The sequence below is a fragment of the Scleropages formosus genome, chromosome 5 (genome assembly GCF_900964775.1).
Source record: "Scleropages formosus chromosome 5, fSclFor1.1, whole genome shotgun sequence".
Lineage (NCBI taxonomy): Eukaryota > Metazoa > Chordata > Actinopteri > Osteoglossiformes > Osteoglossidae > Scleropages > Scleropages formosus.
The window spans coordinates 14,820,277-14,826,975 of record NC_041810.1 but is presented as its reverse complement, the minus strand read 5'-3'; positions in this window follow the sequence as shown (position 1 = coordinate 14,826,975).

Sequence of the window (6,699 nt, the reverse complement as noted above, 5' to 3'; positions counted from 1 at the left end):
AAAGCTGGGGGAAAGGCGTTTTTGTAAATGTCAGTTAATTCCATGCACAAAACCTCATCGAAATTGTAGAAGAGTTAAGTCATATTCTTAAAAGCTATTATGAATATCATTTGACAATAAATATATTAGATATAATATGGTTTATTCTACTTAAATCTTAAAGAAAACAGAACATACACAATCTCCATAAATACTCCCTACATTGCTTTGAAACAGAAAATAATTGCAGTTGCAAAAACAAAAATGAATTACTACAGACATTTTTATTCATCTACATAAACATTACACTGGTCCGGAATTCAGTGGTTTCCTTGCAGATACTATGATGGATTTCATATATCATGTCATGATATGTCAAAAATACTTTTTACTCCACCTGAAAGCATACTTTTCTCATTAGTTTCATTAACCTATTCCAGCTCTGCAGACGACCCAGCATCCAAAATTAGTACCGTACATTGTTTACTACCTTAAGTGGGCTATAATCCCATGTGAACACAGTAATAATCCAAAGAAAGCTATTTTATTTGTACATTTAAAAGTATTGTAATCCATTAAAGACTACAAAACAGCATAAACTGCATGCTATAGTTTCGTTATTATTATATACTGAAAATAAGAAACGAACAGTTGGTAGCCTAGTGAGTAGCTTTGCTGCTTTTGGACCCAAAGGTCCTCCTTCCGGCTGCAGGTTTGTTTTACATTTACATTTATTCACTTAGCAGACGCTTTTCTCCAAAGCGACTCACAATGGATACTATTTAGTGTTACTAGTAACTTGTTGATGTCATCGAGTCAAACCAGACCCATAGCGACCACGCGGTTTTCATGGCAAGGGAGGAACGGAGGGCAGTTGCCAGTCCCGTCTTCTGTATATAGTGGGGGAGGCACACACGGGGAGAAGCACGGAGCCGCTGCGCATCCCGAGCAGGGCTCGAACCTCATACCCGCCAAACAGCGAGGTACCGGTCAAACCTGCCGTGCCACCCCCCACCTGTAGGTACTTACCCTAAATTGGTCCAGTAAAATTATCAAGCTTTATACATAGGTGAGTAGTTGTACGTAACGTAACATTGTCAGTTGCTTTGGAGAAAAGCATCAGTTAACGCTCAGGTATGACATATGGGAAAGGCCTGTACCTCTTCCCCAAACTCCCTTGTGGATTGAAAAGAACACCTCGAGCTGCAGGCCGCTGCTGCTAAAATACATCGGCCACCTATGTGCGAGTTAATATTTTGTACTTATGTAATTGTCTTAGATTTCATTATTTGCTACACCGAGGAACTAATTACCAACGGGAAACCGATTTTCCTAGTGTTCGAAGCTGTTGCCTTTCGCTCAAAGAACCTGGGTTTGAATCCTACCCCCCCCCCTTGAGGAAAGTACCTTCCTTGAACTCGCACAGCAAGAATTACTCTGCTGTAAAAGTAGGTAAATAATTGTAGTGGTGCTTTGTGTATGTGTTCGCCACGTTAAAATGGGATCGACACAGAAAAGCACATGTAGACTGAGACTGGAATAGAAGCTGGCAGGATTTTGCACCCAAGTCTTGTTGGTGCAAGACCCACTAGTTACCGAGGCCAGGATTACAGTAATTATGAATGGCACAACACTACTGTGTTATTATATTGTGCAGCTTGCTTCAATTGATGATTTTTCAATGATGAATGCTCAAAAGAAAAAAAATGCTACACTTTTACTTCAAACTCCTAAAAATATGGATCATTTTTATATCCACGACATATAGTTCTGGGAAATAATACATATCCTGCTTTATTGCGCATCTCCGTCATCTAATTTGTAAGCACTGTAGTAACTATTCATGATTGGCAGAGAGCAAAATTTGTCTTCAAACATGGCTCTTTCCAAGCACATGAAAGAAATTCTTCTTTTACACGTTGCTGGGGTAATGTGGTATGTGTTATATTCAATATTTTTTACAGACTTTTATTTTATCTTCTTTTCCCTGAAGAAACGTCTGCGTATAGGTGTGCTTTAGTGTCAAACTCTGCCCGTAAGCTATGAGGGAGTGGGGCTTAAAGATGGATAAACTGCGGTCGGTGCCAATGCATTTCAAAATACACAAGATCTATTAAATGATACCGGGGACTTTGTGGCCTCGGCCGCCTCGGCGGTTAGAGAACGGGCTGCAGACAGCCGTCCCTTTGCCCGAAACCCAGTGAGGCGGAGACGTTGTGCTTACGGATCATCGGTTCGCAGCACATTCTGCCAATTTATTGTGAGGACATTAGTTTTGCGGCAAACTTTTCGCTGCGTATGTTTCAACGAGGCACTGCTGACGGAACGGACCACTGCAATATTCCCTTGACACTCAGCAAAAAAGTTGACTAAGCCCCACTCCCAAACGTGTGGCATCATTTCAACTCTTCTGACTGTTCTTTGAAAGGTGCTTTACGACTCAGCATTGTAGCATGTACAGTTTGAGAGATACATTTAAAAACACATGTCTGCTGAAGTGGACAAAAATGAACGGATGGGTCTAAGGAGGATATGCTAACGGTTTAAATGCTAACGGGGTGAGAGTTTTTCTCTCATAAACGAAATGTTGTCGTGAATAAACTCTCTGCTAAGAGATTGTTTTGCAGGGAAAGGTCCTCGACCTTGTCCGCGGGTTGAACGAAACGCGTGACCTGACAAATAAGCTGTATTCATAGGTGTTTTTAACATTCCCACGGCTCTTTTTCACAGAACAGCAAGGGCCCTAATTTCAGCGTCAGGGGAGACCGAGTTAAAACCCCCTTCCAAGACGATGTCGAAGCGGCGCGCTGCCAGTTTGAGCGGCACGGAAAGCGCTCGATGGGGTTCACGTCGACTAGGCAAATGGAGCCAATTTGGGTAATTGCTACAATTTTCTTCCAGGCCGCTAAACATGAACTGGCATGGCCGTAACTCATAAAACAAAACGGACTCAGGACTCGCAAGCTAACCATTATTTTCACTCAATCTGGCCCCGCTATGTGACACGTATGACAACTATTTGCACTACATTTTAATGATATATCATCTGCACTGTAATAAAGCTGGAAAAATAACATTAATATCTAGTGTGTATTTGAATACTAATTGACATCCCAGAAAGGGCGGAAAAGGTATTTTTACAGTTTGGTACCCTGAGGATAACTACAGGCCACATCTGTGAATGTCCCCATGACAACAAACCATGTTCTTATGTGCAATAGGTTTTATTAATTTTTTTATTTTGAAATTAATTCGATTAATGGAAGTAAGTGGTGAACTGATAAGCTCTGATTAACTCCAGTCGGTAATGCACACCTCCATGCTGCTCTGCTCCAGCGTACACAGACTCTGAATAATTGATTGGCAATAATTGGCAATCGGCGAAACCGGCGGCGAGCCGGCCCACAAGCACGTTACAATGACACCCTCTGCGCGCCACCGATCCGATTCCCCTCTAAACGCCACTACGGGGGCTGGAGTCTGTGTTGGTCAGCTCTGTGCTCTGTAACTAAATGTTCACGTGGGCCCTTTCAAATTTCAATTTTGAAAATATGAACATATACATACGCAATATGGGTGCCTCACGGCTCTGGGCTCAAATCCAGCTCAGACTGCATAGAGTTTGAATGCTCTTCCCGTGTCACAGCGAAAGTGACAACGAAATTAACCTACCACCAAGGAGAAGTTCTACCTTATTATCTTCTGTTGTAATAGAACATGAATACTACAGTACCCCACATGTGAGATGACCGACACCATGCAATGATACTGTACCGTTTGACAGCGCTGAGGGTCCATTAGACTGTAACTAACAGCTTCTCGCTGAAATATTCATATCCCTGGAGTGTGACTACATGGTCAGCTGTCTGTGGAGAAGACACGGGCGATACGTTATTAGAGGGACAGAGATGGACCTCAGGTGATTTAAGCTCACAGTTGTCCTTCCAGTAGTAATGTTATTCTAGTTATCATAAAACACTTTTTATTTCATGCTGTTGGAGTCTCACACATTACTGATTCTGTAGCTTTGAAGCTGAATACAGCTTCATATTCTTTAGATTCGTTGCTTTATTCATTACGTTTTTTGCTTCCGAATTTCATTTTAATTGTACGTTTCAGTGCAAGAAGTGGTGCAGTGATGAATCCTTGTTCATGGTGACGTGACTTATCAACCACGAAGTTGACCATAAATGCAACAGTACTGAATGCTGAGATGTACGTCGCTTTAGAGAAAAGTGTCAGCTAAACGAATAAATGTAAATGTAAATGAATGGAGTTATACAAAGGCTTTCTTGAATACTGAGGGGACACTGCTGTCTCTTGTATCTCCCATGCAAATTCACATTAACAGCAAGATTTCATTCAATTGGTAGAATAGTGATGGAAGATACAGACATGTAACCCTAATTTTGTGGGTTAAAATCCCAGGAGTTGCTCTTCTCTAGTACCCTTCAGCACCGTGCTTAACAAGACTAGTCCAGTAAAAATAATTGGCACAGATGTACTTTTTGGATAAAAGAGGCACAGTACATTTTTTGGATAAAAGTGCTGCTTAAGTGGAAATACATACATTTCCAGTTATCTAGAAGTATAAGATCTGCATTTACATTTATTCTATAAAGATAAAAAACACCTATGATGTGCCAACTTTACCCCTTCAAGCACATTGCTACATGCTATGTTAACTACTCAACCAGCAGTGCACAATAAATTCTTAAATAAATGAACAAAGAATCATATGCTATATTTATAAATGTAGGACACTAAGCTGAATTATACGTGTTGTAAGACAACGTGGAGTTGAATAATTGAATGAGAGCTCGCTGAATCAAAGAACCCACACCAAGTCCCCAGACTGATATGAACCAAGATGGATGTTTGATGTGCGCTCCTTGGCGACATGCAAGAAGGGTTTTGGTTTCAAAAATAACCACTCGTTCCTATTTTTCCACTTATATAACCGCTACTCTCGCCGAACAATGCTGGAGCCAACGCAAACCTTGAGGGAAAAAAAATCTGTGAGCAGGAGTTGCTCTGATGAGTCAATTCTGTATTTTACAGCCATGCTGTCATTGAAGAAAAATATGAATTGTCAGTTTAAGATGGAATTTGATAGCAAGGCGACAAGACTTTCCACTTTCCAGGCATAATCACTCTTTTCACTATTTCAGCGTGTCTGCTTAGCATATGGAGAAATTTTGCCATCTGTAACGAAAGTGCTTGATAATGCATATCCAAGAAGTATGTTGCTACGTAAATAAAAATGCTTGCCGTACCGTGTGGACCCAAGAATCGTTATCTTATAGCATCTTTACAAGACCTCTGCCTCCTGCCTCGGCTCTGTCCCCAGTGATGGGCTTTCATTTAAAAACTCTGTTCTTTAATACTACTATTTATGGAACCTAAATAAACAGAGTATACCTTTTCCTCATATAACAAGGTCCGGTACTAAGAAAAATCGCTATAACGGCTTACGAAAAATATGTACTGTTTTTCATACAAAGGAGCTCATTATTCAGTACAATGGCATTTTTCTCAGTAACAGGGTAATTTTACATCCCCAACAGGTATTATATTTACTGCCTATCACGTTTCATTCTGCAAGGCATGTCAACACTAAGCATCTTCCATAATAAAGACAATATATATTCCTCTTATTTCCTGGTTGCATCTTCCAGTCACATGACAATCATGACCAATTACGACACTGATTATGGTAAACATAACTCATAACTTAAATAGCAGAATCAGTACTAACTTTTACAGAAATAAACTGTGTAAGCATCTAAATATTAACTCAGTTACCTAAATCTTATAACAAGCTTTTATAACACAAACACCCTGATGCCAAATGAAGTGATTCCTTTTTGATTTATGAGTTGTAGTTTGAAGGCGATACTGACGGTCCAAAAATGATTGACTCTCCTCCACAATTCAGGGTACCGATTGTAATCATTTGGATGACAACTGATAGAATGCGACAGTTTAGTTACAAATATTATAAAATATGTTTTGTTACTCTCTTTGGAATAAAACAGATCAGTTTGTGAAAGGAAACAAAGAACAGGTATGCATTATTAGACTCAAGGCTGTGTTAGCAGTTGAAAGAGGAAATAGCGAGCAGCCCTGTGGGTGGAACCTGATGGTTTCCTCATTCACACTCGACAAAACAAAGACCTGAAGCTTCCTTCCCCTTGGCGCGACCCCCACCCCAGCCCCCAGCATGACTGGTTCTGTGGCAGGGGGTCATGTGTTTGACCGCCTTGGGGAGGGGAGGGGAGGGGAGGGGAGGAGAGAGGGGTTAATGATGGGTGCAACCTGCCTGCAAGCTTTGGGCCTTTGTGGGTCACAACCTCGCTGAGGTCAGCAACTGGCTCTTCAGTATTTTTCACGTCCACCGTAAAGACAGTGTCTTTAATAGATGGGTCATTAAGAAGTGATTTTTGGATAAAATGCTCATATATTTTTTGCAATTTAGGTAAATGCTTTGTTTTTGGTTAAATTCAGCTTTTGTTACAGACACAATGCATGAAAAATATTATGTAAATGATAGATAAATATTTTCTTTATTTTCACAGCTTTTCAGCAGTACTTCATGCTTAGAGCAAGGACTGAACACAAGACACTGGTATACACATGTGTGTTTCTCACTGTGCCATGAGCTCAGGGTCTAAGAGTCTGCAGATTTAGTAGATCAACAGTAGATAGATAGATAGATAG